This window comes from Pseudophryne corroboree, chromosome 9, assembly GCF_028390025.1.
Source record: "Pseudophryne corroboree isolate aPseCor3 chromosome 9, aPseCor3.hap2, whole genome shotgun sequence".
In the NCBI taxonomy this organism is placed as follows: Eukaryota; Metazoa; Chordata; class Amphibia; order Anura; family Myobatrachidae; genus Pseudophryne; species Pseudophryne corroboree.
In genome coordinates this window covers 306,725,020-306,746,037 of record NC_086452.1, presented here as the reverse complement: position 1 = coordinate 306,746,037, position 21,018 = coordinate 306,725,020, and the positions used below count along the sequence as shown (strand labels likewise).

Here is a 21,018-nt window from a genome sequence, read left to right as displayed (position 1 = left end):
GACTAAGCTAATAATATCTCCAAGTGCTGGCAGAACAGGAACACTGCACCTATGTGCAGTGCGAATGGGGTCTGATCCGGATTGGTGCAGTGTTCCAAAACCTGGGTCAGACCTGGGTTTTTAGTGAAAAAAGGGGTATTAGTGAGGCCTGAAGAAATCATATTCATGTACACTGTTATCTTCCTAACTTATGACCAGGTACGATAATGATCCTATCTTAATATGTGGAATTATGGTTGCTTTCAGACCATAAATACTGAAATATCAGGTGAAATGGTTGATACGAGGTAAAATTATTAATTGTGCTTTAGTACTATAGACCTCATGCTGTGTGGTCTTTGGGGATATAAATCCACTAAGTACAAAGAAAACTTCTGGGTTACTACTATGCAACTTTAAAGCTGGCCACACATGGACAGATTCCACCTCTCATTACATGCTGCAGCTCTGAACACTCTCTTCTCATGCAAACACTACAATCCCTAGGAGGTCTTCAGGGCACAGCTTCTTGGTTCTCATCCTACTTTTCTAATCGCTCCTTCAGTGTAGTTTCTCTGATTCCACATCCTCTTCACTACCTCTCGGTTGGAGTACCGCAAGGCTCAGCCTTAGGTCCTCTGCTTTTCTCAATCTATACCACATCTCTTGGCAAACTAATCGGCTCTTTCGGATTTAAGATGATACTGAAATCTACCTATCATCCCCAGATTTGTCACCATCTGTATTGGGCCGTGTCACTGAATGCCCTTCTGCCATTTCATCTTGGGTGACGTCTTGCCACCTCAAACTTAATATTTCCAAAACAATTAATTATATTTCCACTGGCCAATAGTAGTTACCAACCTGATATCTCTATCACTGTTTTTAACCCCACAAGCTCGCTGCCTAGGTGTCATTCTTGACTCTGAATGTGGGGAGCAAAAGACAGTTTCATCTGTCTCAAAATCATGTTACATACATATAAGAAACATTATCCAAAATATGACCATATCTTACACAATCCACAGCAAAAACTCTAATCCATGCTCTTATTATCTCCTACATTGATTCTTGTAATAGTCTCCTGTCTGGTCTTCCCAAACAGGCTCTCGCCACTACAATCCATTTTGAATGGAGCTGCAAGTCTAATCTTCCTTGCTAGTCATTCATCGTCTGCAGATACTCTGTCATTCCCTCCATTGGTTAATGGTATTCTACTGTATTAAATACTTTTACTTACATACAAGGCTATTAACCAAACTGCAGTAACATATATCTCTTCACTCATCTCAAAATATCTCCCTACCCGACTTCTCCGCTCTGCACAAGATCTGCGTCTCTCATCCACACGTATTACTTGTTCCCAGTCAAAATTATAGGACTTTATCCGGGCTACACCCATTCTGTGTAATGCCCTCCCATGCACAATAAGACTGACCTCTAGTCTCCAAACCTTTAAACGTTCCCTGAAAACTCGTCTCTTCAGACAAGCCTATCAAATTCCATACCCACCCACATAACCTTCCTAATGCTTCCTTATCTATTTACATCCTCTGTACAAAATACATAATCTCACATATTTTGTAACATAGTATCTAAGGTTGAAAAAAGACAATTGTCCATCGACTTTAACCTATTTGTGGTCTCCTATGCAGGATTATTTGGTCTAAAATTTTGACTGATGCGGATATCTGCCGTTGCGTTTTATCCCCCTTTTCTCTGACGTCCTAGTGGATGCTGGGAACTCCGTAAGGACCATGGGGAATAGCGGCTCCGCAGGAGACTGGGCACAACTAAAGAAAGCTTTAGGACTACCTGGTGTGCACTGGCTCCTCCCTCTATGACCCTCCTCCAGACCTCGGTTAGAATTTTGTGCCCGGCTGAGCTGGATGCACACTAGGGGCTCTCCTGAGCTCTTAGAAAAATAGTTTATTTTAGGTTTTTTATTTTCAGTGAGATCTGCTGGCAACAGACTCACTGCTACGAGGGACTAAGGGGAGAGAAGTGAACCTACCTGCTTGCAGCTAGCTTGGGCTTCTAGGCTACTGGACACCATTAGCTCTAGAGGGATCGAACACAGGCCCAGCCTCGGTCGTCCGGTCCCGGAGCCGCGCCGCCGTCCCCCTTACAGAGCCAGAAGCAAGAAGAGGGTCCTGGAAATCGGCGGCAGAAGACTTCGGTCTTCATCAAGGTAGCGCACAGCACTGCAGCTGTGCGCCATTGCTTCCCATGCACACCTCACACTCCGGTCACTGATGGGTGCAGGGCGCTGGGGGGGGCGCCCTGGGCTGCAATATTGAGTACCTTGGCTGGCAAATATCACATAATATAGTCATCGAGACTATATATGTGTAAAATACCCCTGCCAGAAAAAGGGGCGGGGCTATCTCCCTCAGCACACTGGCGCCATTTTCCCTCACAGCTCCGCTGGAAGGATCGCTCCCAGGCTCTCCCCTGCAGTTTCCAGACTACATAGGGTAAAAAAGAGAGGGGGGGCACTAAATTTAGGCGCAATATTGTGTATACAAGCAGCTATTGGGAAAAATCACTCAGTTATAGTGTTAATCCCTGTGTTATATAGCGCTGTTAGTGTGTGCTGGCATACTCTCTCTCTGTCTCCCCAAAGGGCTTTGTGGGGTCCTGTCCTCAGTCAGAGCATTCCCTGTGTGTGCGGTGTGTCGGTACGGCTGTGTCGACATGTTTGATGAGGAGGCTTATGTGGAGGCGGAGCAGGTGCCGATAAATGTGATGTCACCCCCTGCGGGGTCGACACCTGAGTGGATGGTTATGTGGAAGGAATTACACGACAGTGTCGACTCCTTACATAAAAGGTTTGACGACATAGCAGAGGTGGGACAGCCAGCTTCTCAGCCTGTGCCTGCCCAGACGTCTCTAAAGCCATCAGTGGCTCTAAAACGCCCGCTACCTCAGATGGCAGACACAGATGTCGACACGGATACTGACTCCAGTGTCGACGATGATGAGACTAGTGTACATTCCAATAGAGCCACCCGTTACATGATTATGGCAATGAAAAATGTGTTGCATATTTCTGATATTACCCCAGGTACCACAAAAAAGGGTATTATGTTTGGGGAGAAAAAACTACCAGTGGTTTCTCTGACGTCCTAGTGGATGCTGGGGACTCCGTCAGGACCATGGGGGGAATAGCGGCTCCGCAGGAGACAGGGCACAAAAGTAAAAGCTTTAGGATCAGGTGGTGTGCACTGGCTCCTCCCCCTATGACCCTCCTCCAAGCCTCAGTTAGATTTTTGTGCCCGGCCGAGAAGGGTGCAATCTAGGTGGCTCTCCTAAAGAGCTGCTTAGAGTAAAAGTTTTGTTAGGTTTTTTATTTTCAGTGAGTCCTGCTGGCAACAGGCTCACTGCATCGAGGGACTTAGGGGAGAGAAGTGAACTCACCTGCGTGCAGGATGGATTGGCTTCTTAGGCTACTGGACACCATTAGCTCCAGAGGGAGTCGGAACACAGGTCTCACCCTGGGGTTCGTCCCGGAGCCGCGCCGCCGACCCCCTTGCAGATGCCGAAAAGTGAAGAGGTCCAGAAACCGGCGGCAGAAGACTTTTCAGTCTTCATAAGGTAGCGCACAGCACTGCAGCTGTGCGCCATTGTTGTCAGCACACTTCATAGCAGCGGTCACTGAGGGTGCAGGGCGCTGGGGGGGGCGCCCTGGGCAGCAATGATAGTACCTTATTCTGGCTAAAAATACATCACATATAGCCCCTGGGGGCTATATGGATGTATTTAACCCCTGCCAGGTCTCAGAAAAACGGGAGAAGAAGCCCGCCGAAAAGGGGGCGGGGCCTATTCTCCTCAGCACACAGCGCCATTTTCCCTCACAGAAATGCTGGTGGGAAGGCTCCCAGGCTCTCCCCTGCACTGCACTACAGAAACAGGGTTAAAACAGAGAGGGGGGGGCACTTATTTGGCGATATGACTATATACAGGTTGAGTATCCCATATCCAAATATTCCGAAATACGGAATATTCCGAATTACGGACTTTTTTGTGTGAGAGTGAGATAGTGAAACCTTTGTTTTTTGATGGCTCAATGTACACAAACTATGTTTAATACACAAAGTTATTAAAAATATTGTATTAAATGACCTTCAGGCTGTGTGTATAAGGTGTATATGGAACATAAATGAATTGTGTGAATGTACACACACTTTGTTTAATGCACAAAGTTATAAAAAATATTAGCTACAATTACCTTCAGGCTGTGTGTATAAGGTGTATATGAAACATAAATGCATTCTGTGCTTAGATTTAGGACCCATCACCATGATATATCATTATGGTATGCAATTATTCCAAAATACGGAAAAATCCCATATCCAAAATACCTCTGGTCCCAAGCATTTTGGATAAGGGATACTCAACCTGTATATTAAAATGCTATAAGGGAAAAACACTTATATAAAGGTTGTCCCTGTATAATTATAGCGTTTTTGGTGTGTGCTGGCAAACTCTCCCTCTGTCTCCCCAAAGGGCTAGTGGGGTCCTGTCCTCTATCAGAGCATTCCCTGTGTGTGTGCTGTGTGTCGGTACGTGTGTGTCGACATGTAGGAGGACGATGTTGGTGAGGAGGCGGAGCAATTGCCTGTAATGGTGATGTCACTCTCTAGGGAGTCGACACCGGAATGGATGGCTTATTTAAGGAATTACGTGATAATGTCAACACGCTGCAAGGTCGATTGACGACATGAGACGGCCGGCAAACCAATTAGTACCTGTCCAGGCGTCTCAAACACCGTCAGGGGCGTTAAAACGTCCTTTTACCTCAGTCGGTCGACACAGACACGGACACTGACTCCAGTGTCGACGGTGAAGAAACAAACGTATTTTCCTTTAGGGCCACACGTTACTTGTTAAGGGCAATGAAGGAGGTGTTACATATTTCTGATACTACAAGTACCACAAAAAAGGGTATTATGTGGAGTGTGAAAAAACTACCTGTAGTTTTCTCTGACGTCCTAGTGGATGCTGGGAACTCCGTAAGGACCATGGGGAATAGCGGCTCCGCAGGAGACAGGGCACATCTAAAGAAAGCTTTAGGATCACCTGGTGTGCACTGGCTCCTCCCCCTATGACCCTCCTCCAAGCCTCCGTTAGATTTCTGTGCCCGACGAGAAGGGTGCACACTAGGGGCTCTCCTGAGCTCTTTGTGAAAGTTTTAGTTTAGGTTTATTATTTTCAGTGAGACCTGCTGGCAACAGGCTCACTGCATCGAGGGACTAAGGGGAGAAGAAGCGAACTCACCTGCGTGCAGAGTGGATTGGGCTTCTTAGGCTACTGGACATTAGCTCCAGAGGGACGATCACAGGTTCAGCCTGGATGGGTCACCGGAGCCGCGCCGCCGGCCCCCTTACAGAGCCAGAAGAGCGAAGAGGTCCGGAAAAATCGGCGGCAGAAGACTTTCCTGTCTTCAGATAAAGGTAGGCGCACAGCACCGCAGCTGTGCGCCATTGCTCTCAGCACACTTCACACTCCGGTCACTGAGGGTGCAGGGCGCTGGGGGGGCAGCGCCCTGAGACGCAATAAATCGTTAGAAAACCTTTTATGGCTAAAATAAATGCATCACATATAACTCCTGGGCTATATGGATGCATTTAACCCCTGCCAAAACATACAAGAAAACGGATGATAAGGACGCAGAGAAAGGGGCGGAGCCTATCTCCTCAGCACACTGGCGCCATTTTCCCTCACAGCTCAGTTGGAGGAAAGCTCCCTGGCTCTCCCCTGCAGTCACTACACTACAGAAAGGGGTTAAAAAAGAGAGGGGGGCACAAATTAGGCGCAGTATAAACAATACAGCAGCTATAAAGGGAAAAACACTTATATAAGGTTATCCCTGTATATATATATATAGCGCTCTGGTGTGTGCTGGCAAACTCTCCCTCTGTCTCCCCAAAGGGCTAGTGGGGTCCTGTCCTCTATCAGAGCATTCCCTGTGTGTGTGCTGTGTGTCGGTACGTTTGTGTCGACATGTATGAGGAGAAAAATGATGAGGAGACGGAGTAGAGTGTCTGTAATAGTGTTGTCACCCCCTGGGGGGTCGACACCTGAGTGGATGTACTGTGGAAATTGCGTGACAGTGTCAGCTTTGTATAAAAGACAGTGGTTGACATGAGACAGCCGGCTACTCAGCTTGTGCATGTCCAGACGTCTCATATAGGGGCTCTAAAGCGCCCGTTACCTCAGATACAGACGCCGACACGGATACTGACTCCTGTGTCGACGGTGAAGAGACAACCGTGATTTCCAAATAGGGCCACACATTGCATGATTGAGGCAATGAAAAAAGTTTACACTTTTCTCTAACGTCCTAGTGGATGCTGGGACTCCGTCAGGACCATGGGGAATAGCGGGCTCCGCAGGAGACAGGGCACATCTAAAAAAGCTTTTAGGTCACATGGTGCGTACTGGCTCCTCCCCCTATGACCCTCCTCCAAGCCTCAGTTAGGTTTTTGTGCCCGTCCGAGAGGGTGCAATCTAGGTGGCTCTCCTAAAGAGCTGTTTAGAAAAGTTTTTTTTAGGTTTCAATCTCAGTGATTCCTGCTGGCAACAGGATCACTGCATCGAGGGACTTAGGGGAGAGATTTCCAACTCACCTGCGTGCAGGATGGATTGGAGTCTTAGGCTACTGGACACTTAGCTCCAGAGGGAGTCGGAACACAGGTCAGCCTGGGGTTCGTCCCGGAGCCGCGCCGCCGATCCCCCTTACAGACGCTGAAGAGACGGCAGAACGGAGGTCCGGAAAGCAGGCGGCAGAAGACTCCTCAGTCTTCTTGAAGGTAGCGCACAGCACGGCAGCTGTGCGCCATTGTTGTCACACGGCTCACTGACTCAGTCACGGAGGGTGCAGGGCGCTGCTGGGGGCGCCCTGGGCAGCAATATAATTACCTTTAGTGGCAAAATAAATACATCACATATAGCCATTAAGGCTATATGTATGTATTTTAACCCAGGCCAGTTTCTTAAAAACCGGGGAAAAGCCCGCCGAAAAAGGGGCGGAGCTTATTCTCCTCAGCACTCAGCGCCATTTTCCTGCTCAGCTCCGCTGGTGAGGAAGGCTCCCAGGTCTCTCCCCTGCACTGCACTACAGAAACAGGGTAACAAAGAGAAGGGGGGCATAAATTGGCGATATTTATATATTAAGAGCGCATATATAGTAAACAACACCTTCTAGGGTTGTTTATATACATTTATAGCGCTTTTGGTGTGTGCTGGCAAACTCTCCCTCTGTCTCCCCAAAGGGCTAGGAGGTCCTGTCTTCGATTAGAGCATTCCCTGTGTGGCTGCTGTGTGTCGGTACGTGTGTGTCGACATGTATGAGGACGATGTTGGTGTGGAGGCAGAGCAATTGCCGATGATGGTAATGTCACCCCCTAGGGAGTCGACACCGGAATGGATGGCTTTAGTTATGGAATTACGTGATAATGTCAGCACATTACAAAAGTCAGTTGACGAAATAAGACGCCCGGCAAACCAGTTAGTACCGGTTCAGGCGTCTCAGACACCGTCAGGGGCTGTAAAACGTCCTTTACCTCAGTCAGTCGACACGGGTACCGACACAGATGAATCTAGTGTCGACGGTGAAGAAACAAACGTATTTTCCAATAGGGCCACACGTTATATGATCACGGCAATGAAGGAGGCTTTGCAGATCTCTGATACTGCTGGTACCTCAAAAAGGGGTATTATGTGGGGGGTGAAAAAACTACCTGTATTTTTTCCAGAATCAGAGGAATTGAATGACGTGTGTGATGAAGCGTGGGTTAACCCCGATAGAAAACTGCTAATTTCCAAGAAGTTATTGGCATTATACCCTTTCCCACCAGAGGTTAGGGCGCGCTGGGAAACACCCCCTAGGGTGGATAAGGCGCTCACACGTTTATCAAAGCAAGTGGCGTTGCCGTCTCCTGATACGGCCGCCCTCAAGGATCCAGCAGATAGGAGGCTGGAAACTACACTGAAGAGTATATACACACATACTGGTGTTATACTGCGACCGGCAATAGCCTCAGCCTGGATGTGCAGTGCTGGGGTAGTGTGGTTGGATTCTCTGACTGAAAATATTGATACCCTGGATAGGGACAGTATTTTATTGACTCTAGAGCAATTAAAGGATGCTTTCCTTTATATGCGAGATGCTCAGAGGGATGTTTGTACTCTAGCATCAAGAGTAAGCGCGATGTCCATATCTGCCAGAAGAAGTTTATGGACGCGACAGTGGTCAGGTGATGCGGATTCCAAGAGGCATATGGAAGTATTGCCATATAAAGGAGAGGAATTGTTTGGGGTCGGTCTTTCGGACCTGGTGGCCACGGCAACTGCCGGCAAATCCACTTTTTTACCTCAGACCCCCTCCCAACAGAAAAAGACACCGTCTTTTCAGCCGCAGTCCTTTCGCTCCTATAAAAAGCGACCAAAAGGACAGTCTTATCTGCCGCGAGGCAGAGGAAAGGGTAAGAAAGGGCAGCAAGCAGCCCCTGCCCAGGAACAGAAGCCCGCCCCGGCTTCTACAAAGCCATCAGCATGACGCTGGGGCTTTACAAGTGGACTCAGGAACGGTGGGGGGTCGACTCAAGATTTTCAGCAATCAATGGGTTCACTCACAAGTGGACCCGTGGGTCCTGCAGATAGTATCTCAGGGTTACATGCTGGAGTTCGAAAGGTCTCCCCCTCGCCGGTTCCTAAAGTCTGCTTTACCAACGTCTCCCTCAGAAAGGACGTCTGTTTTGGAAGCCATTCACAAGCTGTATTCTCAGCAGGTGATAGTCAAGGTACCCCTCCTACAACAGGGAAAGGGGTATTCCACACTATTTGTGGTACCGAAACCGGACGGTTCGGTAAGGCCTATTCTAAATCTGAAATCCTTGAACCTGTACATAAAGAAATTCAAGTTCAAGATGGAGTCACTCAGAGCAGTGATAGCGAATCTGGAAGAAGGAGACTTCATGGTGTCCTTGGACATAAAAGATGCTTATCTACATGTCCCGATTTACCCCTCACACCAAGGGTATCTCAGGTTCGTGATACAAGACTGTCATTATCAGTTTCAAACGCTGCCGTTTGGGTTGTCCACGGCCCCTCGGGTCTTTACCAAGGTAATGACCGAAATGATGGTTCTTCTACGAAGAAAAGGCGTATTAATTATCCCTTACTTGGACGATCTCCTGATAAGGGCAAAGTCCAGAGAACAGCTGGAAGTCGGTGTAGCGCTAACACAAGTAGTGCTTCAGCAACATGGGTGGATTCTAAATCTTCCAAAATCTCAATTGACCCCGACAACACATCTGCTATTCCTGGGCATGATTCTGGACACGGTTCAGAAAAAGGTATTTCTCTGACGTCCTAGTGGATGCTGGGACTCCGTAAGGACCATGGGGATATAGCGGCTCCGCAGGAGACAGGGCACAATAATAAAAGCTTTAGGATCAGGTGGTGTGCACTGGCTCCTCCCCCTATGACCCTCCTCCAAGCCTCAGTTAGATTTTTGTGCCCGACGAGAAGGGTGCAATCTAGGTGGCTCTCCTGAGCTGCTTAGAATAAAAGTTTAAGTTAGGTTTTTTATTTTCAGTGAGTCCTGCTGGCAACAGGCTCACTGCTACGAGGGACTTAGGGGAGAGAAGTAAACTCACCTGCGTGCAGGATGGATTTGCTTCTTAGGCTACTGGACACCATTAGCTCCAGAGGGATCGAACACAGGCCCAGCCATGGAGTCCGGTCCCGGAGCCGTGCCGCCGACCCCCCTTGCAGATGCCGAAGTTGAAGAGGTCCAGAGGTCCAGAAACAGGCGGCAGAAGACTTTCAGTCTTCATAAGGTAGCGCACAGCACTGCAGCTGTGCGCCATTGTTGTCAGCACACTTCACCAACAGTCACCAACTGTCACTGAGGGTGCAGGGCGCTGGGGGGGCGCCCTGGGCAGCAATGTATAATACCTTTTTATGGCTAAAATACATCACATATAGCCCTTGAGGCTATATGGATGTATTTAACCCCTGCCAGATCTCACAAACTCCGGGAGAAGAGCCCGCCGAAAAGGGGGCGGGGCCTATTCTCCTCAGCACACGGCGCCATTTTCCTGCTCAGCTCTGCTGTGAGGAAGGCTCCCAGGCTCTCCCCTGCACTGCACTACAGAAACAGGGTTAAAACAGAGAGGGGGGGCACTTATTTGGCGATATGATTACATATATAAAAATGCTATAAGGGAAAACACTTGTATAAGGGGTTGTCCCTGTATAATTATAGCGTTTTTGGTGTGTGCTGGCAAACTCTCCCTCTGTCTCCCCAAAGGGCTAGTGGGGTCCTGTCCTCTATCAGAGCATTCCCTGTGTGTGTGATGTGTGTCGGTACGTGTGTGTCGACATGTAGGAGGACGATGTTGGTGAGGAGGCGGAGCAAATTGCCTGTATTGGTGATGTCACTCTCTAGGGAGTCGACACTGGAATGGATGGCTTATTTAGGAATTACGTGATAATGTCAACACGCTGCAAGGTCGGTTGACGACATGAGACGGCCGGCAAACAAATTAGTACCTGTCCAGGCGTCTCAGACACCGTCAGGGGCTTGTAAAAACGCCCATTTACCTCAGTCGGTCGACACAGACACGGACTCCAGTGTCGACGGTGAAGAAACAAACGTATTTTCCTTTAGGGCCACACGTTTCATGTTAAGGGCAATGAAGGAGGTGTTACATATTTCTGATACTACAAGTACCACAAATAAGGGTATTATGTAGGGTGTGAATAAACTACTTGTAGTTTTTCCTGAATCAGATAAATTAAATGAAGTGTGTGATGATACGTGGGTTTCCTCCGATAGAAAATTATTGGCGGTATACCCTTTCCCGCCAGAAGTTAGGGCGAGTTGGGAAACACACCTTAGGGTGGATAAGGCGCTCACACGCTTATAAAAACAAGGGGTGTTACCGTCCCCAGATACGGCAGCCCTCAAGGAGCCAGCTGATAGGAAGCTGAAAAATATCCTAAAAGTATATACACACATACTGGTGTTATACTACGACCAGCAATCGCCTCAGCCTGGATGTGCAGCGCTGAGGGGGCTTGGTCGGATTTCCTGACTGAAAATATTGATACCCTTGACAGGGACAAGATTTTATTGACTATAGATGCATTTCTATATATGCGAGATGCGCAGAGGGATATTTGCATTCTGGCATCAAGAGTAAATGTGATGTCCATATCTGCCAGACGAAGACACGACAGTGGTCAGGTGATGCAGATTCCAGACGGCACATGGAAGTATTGCCGTATAAAGGGGCGGTCCATCGGACCTGGTGGCCATGGCAACAGCTGAAAAATCCACCTTTTGTTACCCCAAGTCACATCTCAGCAGAAAAGGACACAGTCTTTTCAGTCTCAGTCCTTTCGTCCCCATAAGGGCAGGCGGGCAAAAGGGCCAGTCATATCTGCCCAGGGGTAGAGGAAAGGGAAGAAGACTGCAGCAGGCAGCCCATTCCCAGGAACAGAAGCCCTCCACAGCTTCTGCCAAGTCCGCAGCATGACGCTGGGGCCGTACAAGCGGACTCAGGTGCGGTAGGGGGTCATCTCAAGAGTTTCAGCACGCAGGGGGCTCACTCACAAGTGGACTCCTGGATCCTACACGTAGTATCCCAGGTGTACATTGGAAATTCGAGACGTCTCCCCCTCACAAGTTCCTGAAGTCTGCTTTACCAACGTCTCCCTCCGACAGGGAGGCAGTATTGGGAACAATTCACAGGCTGTATTCCCAGCAGGTGATAATCAAAGTACCCCTTCTACAACAAGGGAAGGGGTATTATTCCACACTATATTGTGGTACTGAAGCCAGACGGCTCGGTGAGATCTGAAATATTTGAACACTTACATACAAGCGTTCAAATCAAGATGGAGTCACTCAGAGTAGTGATAGCGAACCAGGAAGAAGGGGGTGATATGGTGTCACTGGATATCAGGGACGCTTACCTACATGTCCAAATTTGCCTTCTCACCAAGGGTACCTCAGGTTCGTGGTACAGAACTGTCACTATCAGTTCAGACGCTGCCGTTTGGATTGTCCACGGCACCCCGGGTCTTTACCAAGGTAATGGCCGAAATGATGATTCTTCTTAAAAGAAATATGGACGCTTTCCTGATAAGGGCAAGGTCCAGAGAACAGTTGGAGGTCGGAGTAGCACTATCTTAAGTAGTTCTACGACAGCACGAGTGGATTCTAAATATTCCAAAATCGCAGTTTTTTCCGACGACACGTCTACTGTTCCTAGGGATGATTCTGGACACAGTCCAGAAAAGGATGTTTTCTCCCGGAGAAGAAAGCCAGGGAGTTATCCGAGCTAGTCAGGAACCTCCTAAAACCAGGAAAAGTGTCAGTGCATCATTGCACAAGGATCCTGTGAAAAATGGTGGTTTCTTACAAAGCGATCCCATTCGGTAGATTTCACGCAAGAACCTTTCCGTGGGATCTGCTGGAAAAATGGTCCGGATCGCATCTTCAGATGCATCAGCGGATAACCCTGTCTCCAAGGACAAGGGTGTTTCTTCTGCGGTGGCTGCAGAGTGCTCATCTATGAAAGGGCCGCAGATTTGGCATTCAGGACTGGGTCCTGGTGACCACGGATGCCAGCCTGAGTGGCTGGGGAGCAGTCACACAAGGAAAAAATTTCCAGAGAGTGTGATCAAGTCTGGAGACTTCTCTCCACATAAATATACTGGAGCTAAGGGCAATTTACAATGCTCTAAGCTTAGCAAGACCTCTGCTTCACGGTCAGCCGGTATTGATCCAGTGGGACAACATCACGGCAGTCGCCCACGTAAACAGACAGGGCGGCACAAGAAGCAGGAGGGAAATGGCAGAAACTACAAGGATTCTTCGCTGGGCGAAAAATCATGTGATAACACTCTCAGCAGTGTTCATTCCGGGAGTGGAAAACTGGGAAGCAGACTTCCTCAGCAGGCATGACCTCCACCCGGGAGAGTGGGGACTTCATCGGGAAGTCTTCCACATGATTGTAAACCGTTGGGAAAAACCAAAGGTGGACATGATGGCGTCCCGCCTGAACAAAAAACTAGACAGATATTGCGCCAGGTCAAGGGACCCTCAGGCAATAGCGGTGGACGCTCTGGTAACACTGTGGGTGTACCAGTCAGAGTATGTGTTCCCTCCTATGCCTCTCATACCAAAAGTACTGAGAATCATAAGAGGGAGATGAGTAAGAACGATACTCGTGGTTCCGGATTGGCCAAGAAGGACTTGGTACCCGAAACTTCAAGAGATGTTCACGGAAGACCCGTGGCCTCTACCTTTAAGAAAGGACCTGCTCCAGCAGGGGCCTTGTCTGTTCCAAGACTTACCGCGGCCGCGTTTGACGGCATGGCGGTTGAACGCCGGATGCTAAAAGGGCATTCCAGATGAAGTCATCCCTACCCTGGTCGAAGACAGGAAGGATGTAACCGCAAAACATTTTCACCGCATTTGGTGAAGATATGTTGCGTGGTGTGAGGCCAAGAAGGCCCCTACAGAGGAATTCCAACTGGGTCGTTTCCTACATTTCCTGAAAACAGGACTGTCTATGGGCCTAAAATTAGGGTCCATTAAGGTTCAAATTTCGGCCCTGTCGAATTTCTTCCAGAAAGAACTGGCTTTAGTGCCTGACGTTCAGATGTTTGTAAAAGGGGTACTGCATATACAGCCTCCTTTTGTGCCCCAGTGGCACCTTGGGATCTCAATGTTGTTTTGAGTTTCCTAAAGTCACATTGGTTTGAACCACTCACCACTGTGGACTTAGCATCGTCACCTTCCATGTGAGATATTTTATTAGCCCTGGCTTCAGCCAGGCGTGTGTCAGAATTGGCGGCTTTATCATATATAAAGCCCTTACTTAATTTTTCATTCTGACAGGGCAGAATTGAGGACTCGTCCTCAATTTCTCCTTAAGGTGTTTTCTGTTTTTCACATGAACCAACCTATTGTGGTACCTGCGGGTACTAGGGACTTGGAGGACTCCAAGTTACTTGACGTTGTCAGGGCCCTGAAAAATATGTTTCCAGGACGGCTGGAGTCAGAAAATCTGACTCGCTGTTTAGCCTGTATGCACCCAACAAGATGGGTGCTCCTGCTTCTAAGCAGACGATTGCTCGCTGGATTTGTAATACAATTCAGTTTACACATTCTGTGGCAGGCCTGCCACAGCCAAAATCTGTAAAAGCCCATTCCAAAAGGAAGGGGGCTCATCTTGGGCGACTGCCCGAGGGGTCTCGGCTTTACAACTTTGCCGAGCAGTTACTTGGTCAGGGGCAAACACGTTTGCTAAATTCTACAAATTTGATACCCTGGCTGAGGAGGACATGGAGTTCTCTCATTCGGTGCTGCAGGGTCATCCGCACTCTCCCGCCCGTTTGGGAGCTTTGGTATAATCCCCATGGTCCTTACGGAGTCCCAGCATCCACTAGGACGTCAGAGAAAATAAGATTTTACTTACCGATAAATCTATTTCTCGTAGTCCGTAGTGGATGCTGGGCGCCCATCCCAAGTGCGGATTGTCTGCAATACTTGTACATAGTTATTGTTACAAAAATCGGGTTATTCTTGTTGTGAGCCGTCTTTTCAGAGGCTCCTTCGTTGTTATCATACTGTTAACTGGGTTCAGATCACAGGTTGTACGGTGTGATTGGTGTGGCTGGTATGAGTCTTACCCGGGATTCAATATCCTTCCTTATTATGCACGCTCCTCCGGGCACAGTATCCTAACTGAGGCTTGGAGGAGGGTCATAGGGGGAGGAGCCAGTGCACACCACCTGATCCTAAAGCTTTTATTATTGTGCCCTGTCTCCTGCGGAGCCGCTATATCCCCATGGTCCTTACGGAGTCCCAGCATCCACTACGGACTACGAGAAATAGATTTATCGGTAAGTAAAATCTTATTTTCTCCCGGAAGAGAAAGCAAGGGAGTTTTCCGAACTTGTCAAGAACCTCCTATAACCAGGAACTGTGTCAGTACATCAATGCACAAGAGTCCTGGGAAAGATGGTGGCTTCGTACGAAGCGATTCCATTCGGCAGATTCCATGCACGAACATTTCAGTGGGATCTGCTGGACAAATGGTCCGGATCGCATCTGCACATGCATCAGCGGATAACACTGTCACCGAGAACAAGGTTGTCTCTCCTGTGGTGGTTGCAGACTGCCCATCTGTTAGTGGGCCGCAGATTCGGCATACAGGACTGGGTCCTGGTGACTACGGATGCCAGCCTACGAGGTTGGGGAGCAGTCACAAAGGGAAGAAACTTCCAGGGCGTGTGGTCAAACCTGGAGACGTCTCTTCACATAAATATACTGGAGCTAAGAGCGATCTACAATGCTCTAAGCCTGGCAAAATCGCTGCTTCAGGGTCAGCCGGTGTTGATCCAGTCCGACAACATCACGGCAGTCGCCCACGTAAACCGACAAGGCGGCACGAGAAGCAGGAGTGCAATGGCAGAAGCTGCAAGGATTCTGCGCTGGGCGGAAAATCATGTCGTAGCACTGTCAGCAGTGTTCATCCCGGGAGTGGACAACTGGGAAGCAGATTTCCTCAGCAGACACGACCTTCACCCGGGAGAGTGGGGACTTCATCCAGAAGTTTTCCACATGATTGTGAACCGTTGGGAAAAACCAAAGGTGGACATGATGGCGTCTCGCCTCAACAAAAAATTGGACAGGTATTGCGCCAGGTCAAGAGACCCTCAGGCAATAGCTGTGGACGCTCTGGTAACACCGTGGGTGTACCAGTCAGTGTATGTGTTCCCTCCTCTTCCTCACATTCCAAAGGTACTGAGAATTATACGGAAAAGAGGAGTAAGAACAATACTGGTAGCTCCGGACTGGCCAAGAAGAACTTGGTATCCGGAACTTCAAGAGATGCTCACGGAGGATCCGTGGCCTCTACCTCTAAGAAGGGATCTGCTTCAGCAGGGACCTTGTATGTTCCAAGACTTACCGCGGCTGCGTTTGACGGCATGGCGGTTGAACGCCGGATTCTAAAAGAGAAGGGCATTCCTGAGGAAGTTATTCCTACGTTAATTAAAGCCAGGAAAGAAGTGACCGCACAACATTATCACCGCATTTGGAGAAAATATGTTGCGTGGTGTGAGGCCAAGAAGGCTCCAACGGAAGAATTTCAATTGGGTCGATTCTTACATTTCCTGCAAGCAGGATTGTCTATGGGCCTCAAATTGGGGTCCATTAAAGTTCAAATTTCGGCCTTATCAATTTTCTTCCAGAAGGAATTGGCGTCAGTGCCTGAAGTACAAACTTTTGTCAAAGGTGTACTACATATACAACCCCCAATAGTGCCTCCAGTGGCACCGTGGGATTTGAACGTGGTTCTAAATTTTCTCAAATCTCATTGGTTTGAGCCTTTAAAATCGGTAGATTTGAAATACCTTACATGGAAGGTAACCATGCTGTTGGCCCTGGCTTCAGCCAGGAGAGTTTCGGAGTTGGCAGCTTTGTCATACAAAAGCCCATATCTGATATTCCATTCGGACAGGGCAGAATTGAGGACACGTCCTCAATTTCTCCCTAAGGTGGTTTCGGCATTTCACTTGAACCAGCCTATTGTGGTGCCTGCGGCTACTAGCGACTTGGAGGACTCCAAGTTACTGGACGTTGTCAGAGCATTAAAAATATATATTTCAAGGACAGCTGGAGTCAGAAAATCTGACTCGTTGTTTACATTGTATGCACCCAACAAGTTGGGTGCTCCTGCGTCTAAACAGACGATTGCACGTTGGATATGTAGTACAATCCAACTTGCACATTCTGTGGCAGGCCTGCCACAGCCTAAATCTGTAAAGGCCCATTCCACAAGGAAAGTGGGCTCATCCTGGGCGGCTGCCCGAGGAGTCTCGGCATTACAACTTTGCCGAGCAGCTACGTGGTCAGGGGAGAACACGTTTGTAAAATTTTACAAATTTGATACTCTGGCTAAAGAGGACCTGGAGTTCTCTCATTCGGTGCTGCAGAGTCATCCGCACTCTCCCGCCCGTTTGGGAGCTTTGGTATAATCCCCATGGTCCTGACGGAGTCCCAGCATCCACTAGGACGTTAGAGAAAATAAGAATTTACTTACCGATAATTCTATTTCTCATAGTCCGTAGTGGATGCTGGGCGCCCATCCCAAGTGCGGATTGTCTGCAATGCTTGTACATAGTTATTGTTACAAAAATCGGGTTATTACTGTTGTTGTGAGCCATCTGTTCAGAGGCTACTTCGTTTGTGTTATCATACTGTTAACTGGGTTCAGATCACAAGTTGTACGGTGTGATTGGTGTGGCTGGTATGAGTCTTACCCGGGATTCAAGATCCTTCCTTATTGTGTACGCTCGTCCGGGCACAGTACCTAACTGAGGCTTGGAGGAGGGTCATAGGGGGAGGAGCCAGTACGCACCATGTGACCTAAAAGCTTTTTTAGATGTGCCCTGTCTCCTGCGGAGCCCGCTATTCCCCATGGTCCTGACGGAGTCCCAGCATCCACTACGGACTATGAGAAATAGAATTATCGGTAAGTAAATTCTTATTTTCTGATATGAATACCACCAAAAAAAAAGGGGTATTATGTTGGTGAGGAAAAACTTCCTGTAGTTTTCCTGAATCTGAGAAATAAAATGCGTGGGTTTCCCCCCGATAACAATTGATAATTTCTAAAAAGTTATTGGCAGTATACCTTTTCCCGCCAGAGGTTAGGGTGCGTTGGGAAACACCCCCTAGGGGGGATAAGGCGCTCACACGCTTGTAAGAACAAGGGCTCTACCCTCTCTTGAGATGGCCGCCCTTAAGGATCCTGCTGATAGAAAGCAGGAGGGTATCCTAAAATGTATTTACACACATACTGGTGTTATACTGCGACCAGCAATCGCCTCAGCCTGGATGTGCAGTGCTGGGTTGGCGTGGTCGGATTCCCTGACTGGAAATATGATATCCTAGATAAGGACAGTATATTATTGCCTATAGAGCAATTAAAAGATGCATTTCTATATATGCATGATGCACAGCGGAATATTTGCCGACTGGCATCAAGTATAAGTGCGTTGTCCAATTATACCAGTAAAGTGGTCAGGTGATGCGGATTCCAAACGGCATTTGGAAGTATTGCCTTAAAAGAGGGGATGTACCGCAGGTCGCCTCTCAAAATAAGACGCCGTATTATCAGGCGCAGGCCTGGTTGGCAAGCGGACAAAAGGGTTCCTCTTTTCTGCTCGTGACAGAGGGAGAGGAAAATGGCTGCAGAGATCAGCCAGTTCCAAGGAACAGAAACTCTTTTCCGCCTCTGCCAAGCCCTCAGTATGACGCTAGGGCTTTACAAGTTCAGGCACGGTGGGGTCCCGTTCTCAATGAATTTCAGTGCGCAGTGGGCTCACTCGCAAGTAGACCCCTGGATCCTTCTGGTAATATTTCAGGGGTACAAATTGGAATTCGAGACGTATCCCCCTCGCCGTTTCCAAAGGTCTGTTTTACCGACGTCTCCCGCTGACAGGGAGGCAGTTTTGGAAACCATTCACAAGCTGTATTCCCAGCAGGTGATAATCAAGGTACCCCTCCTGCAACAGGGAACGGGGTATTATTCCACACTATTGTGGTACCGAAGCCAGACGGCTCGGTGAGACCGATTTTAAAATCTAAAATCTTTGAACACTTGCATACAGAGGTTCAAATTCAAAATTGAGTCACTCAGAGCAGTGATTGCAAACCTGGAAGAAGGGGACTACATGATGTCTCGGGACATCAAGGATGCTTACCTTCATGTCAAAATTTACCCTTCTCACCAAGGGTATTTCAGGTTATGGTACAGAACTGTCACTATCAGTTCGGACGCTGCCGTAGGGATGGTCCACGGCACCCCGGGTCTTTACTGAAGTAATGATGATATTCCTTCGAAGGAAGGGAATTTTAGTTATCCGTTACTTGGACGATTCCCTGATAAGGGTAAGATCCAGGGAACAGTTGGAGATCGGTGTAGCACTATCTCAGGTAGTGTTGCGGCAGCACGATTGGATTCTCAATATTCCAAAATCGCAGCTGGTTCCGACGACTTGTCTTCTGTTCCTAGGGATGATCCTGGACACAGTCCAGAAAGAAGGTGTTTCTCCCGGAGGAGAAAGCCAGGGAGTTATCCGAGCTAGTCAGGAACCTCTTAAAACCGAACCAAGTCTCAGTGCATCAATGCACAAGGGTTCTGGGTAAAAATGGTGGCTTCCTACGAAGCAATCCCATTCGGCAGATTCCACGCAAGACTTTCCAGTGGAACCTACTGGACAAATGGTCCGGGTCGCTTCAGCGGATAACCCTGTCACCGGGGACAAGGGTATCCCTCCTGTGGTGGTTGCAGAGTGCTCATCTTCTAGAGGGCCGCAGATTCGGCATTCGGGACTGGGTCCTGGTGGCCACGGATGCCAGCCTGCGAGGCTGGGGAGCAGTCACACAGGGAAGGAATTTCCAGGGCTTATGGTCAAGCCTGGAGACATCTCTTCATATAAACATTCTGGAACTAAGGGCCATTTACAATGCCCTAAGTCAAGCGAAACCCCTGCTTCAGGGTCAGGCGGTATTGATCCAATCGGACAACATCACGTCAGTCGCCCACGTAAACAGACAGGGCGGCACGGGAAGCAGGGGGGCAATGACAGAAGCTGCAAGGATTCTTCGCTGGGCGGAAAATCATGTGATAGCACTGTCAGCAGTGTTCATTCCGGGAGTGGACAACTGGGAAGCAGACTTCCTCAGCAGACACGACCTTCACCCGGGAGAGTGGGGACTTCACCCAGAAGTCTTCCACCTGATTGTAAACCGTTGGGAAAAACCAAAGGTGGACATAATGGCGTCCCGTCTAAACAAAAAACTAGACAGATATTGCGCCAGGTCAGGGGACCCTCAGGCAATAGCGGTGGACGCTCTGGTAACACCGTGGGTGTACCAGTCAGTGTATGTGTTCCCTCCTCTGCCTCTCATACCAAAAGTACTGAGAATCATAAGAAGGAGAGGAGTAAGAACTATACTCGTGGTTCCGGATTGGCCAAGAAGGACTTGGTATCCGGAACTTCAAGAGATGCTCACGGACGAACCGTGGCCTCTACCTCTAAGAAAGGACCTGCTCCAGCAGGGGCCTTGTCTGTTCCAAGACTTACCGCGGCTGCGTTTGACGGCTTGGCGGTTGAACGCCGGATCCTGAAGGAAAAAGGCATTCCAGATGAAGTCATCCCTACCCTGGTCAAGGCCAGGAAGGACGTAACCGCAAAACATTATCACCGCATTTGGCGAAAATATGTTGCGTGGTGGGAGGCCAAGAAGGCCCCTACAGAGGAATTTCAACTGGGTCGTTTCCTCCATTTCCTGCAAACAGGACTGTCTATGGGCCTAAAATTAGGGTCCATTAAGGTTCAAATTTCGGCCCTGTCGATTTTCTTCCAAAAGGAACTGGCTTCAGTGCCTGAAGTTCAGACATTTGTAAAATGGGTACTGCATATACAGCCTCCTTTTGTGCCTCCAGTGGCACCTTGGGATCTCAATGTTGTGTTGAGTTTCCTAAAGTCACATTGGTTTGAACCACTCACCACTGTGGACTTAAAATATCTCACATGGAAGGTGACGATGCTGTTAGCCCTGGCTTCAGCCAGGCGTGTGTCAGAATTGGCGGCTTTATCATATAAAAGCCCTTATTTAATATTTCATTCTGACAGGGCAGAATTGAGGACTTGTCCTCAATTTCTACCTAAGGTGGTTTCTGCATTTCACATGAAGCAACCTATTGTGGTACCTGCGGCTACTAAGGACTTGGAGGATTCCAAGTTGCTTGACGTGGTCAGGGCCCTGAAAATATGTTTCCAGGACGGCTGGAGTCAGAAAATCTGACTCGCTGTTTATCCTGTATGCACCCAACAAACTGGGTGCTCCTGCTTCTAAGCAGACGATTGCTCGTTGGATTTGTAGTACAATTCAGCTTGCACATTCTGTGGCAGGCCTGCCACAGCCAAAAATCT

The 21,018-nt window shown here is 48.5% G+C and overlaps 1 protein-coding gene across 4 annotated transcripts in view; it reads left to right on the top strand.

Annotated features, from left to right (window-relative positions):
- The window catches only part of LOC134958068 (activating transcription factor 7-interacting protein 1-like), a 250,363-nt gene that overhangs the window by 8,310 nt on the left and 221,035 nt on the right, over positions 1-21,018 (top strand). The window lies entirely within an intron of this gene.